Source organism: Bison bison, unplaced genomic scaffold (assembly GCF_000754665.1).
Source record: "Bison bison bison isolate TAMUID 2011002044 unplaced genomic scaffold, Bison_UMD1.0 scf7180017864464, whole genome shotgun sequence".
Classification (NCBI taxonomy): Eukaryota; Metazoa; Chordata; class Mammalia; order Artiodactyla; family Bovidae; genus Bison; species Bison bison.
Window position 1 is genome coordinate 3671622 of NW_011495025.1, and position 388 is coordinate 3672009.

A 388-nucleotide genomic window follows, 5' to 3' on the forward strand; every position below is an offset into this window, starting at 1 on the left:
TTAAAGAGACAGGAATACCTGACTACCTTACCTGCTTCTGAGAAATCTGCATGCAGGTCAAGAAGCAACAGAAATGAACATGGAACAAAGGACTGGTTCCCAATTGGGAAAAGAGTATGATAAGGCTATATATTGTTACCCTATTTATTTAACTTATATGAAGAGTACATGATGCAAAATGCTGGGATGAATGAAGCACAAACTGGAATGAAGAATACCAGGAGAAATATCAATAACTCCAGATATGCAGATGATACTACCCTTATGATAGAAAGCAGAGAGGAACTAAAGAGCCTCTCAATGAAATTCAAAGAGGAGAGTGAAAAAGCTGGCTTCAAACTCAACATTTAGAAAGCTAAGATCATGGCACCCAGTCCCATCACTTCAT

General features: G+C 38.1%; 1 protein-coding gene across 3 annotated transcripts in view; it reads right to left on the reverse strand.

Moving 5' to 3' along the window:
* Positions 1 to 388, reverse strand: part of CCSER1 (coiled-coil serine-rich protein 1) — a 1491930-nt gene that overhangs the window by 1011161 nt on the left and 480381 nt on the right. The gene's annotated exons all lie outside the window — the stretch shown is intronic.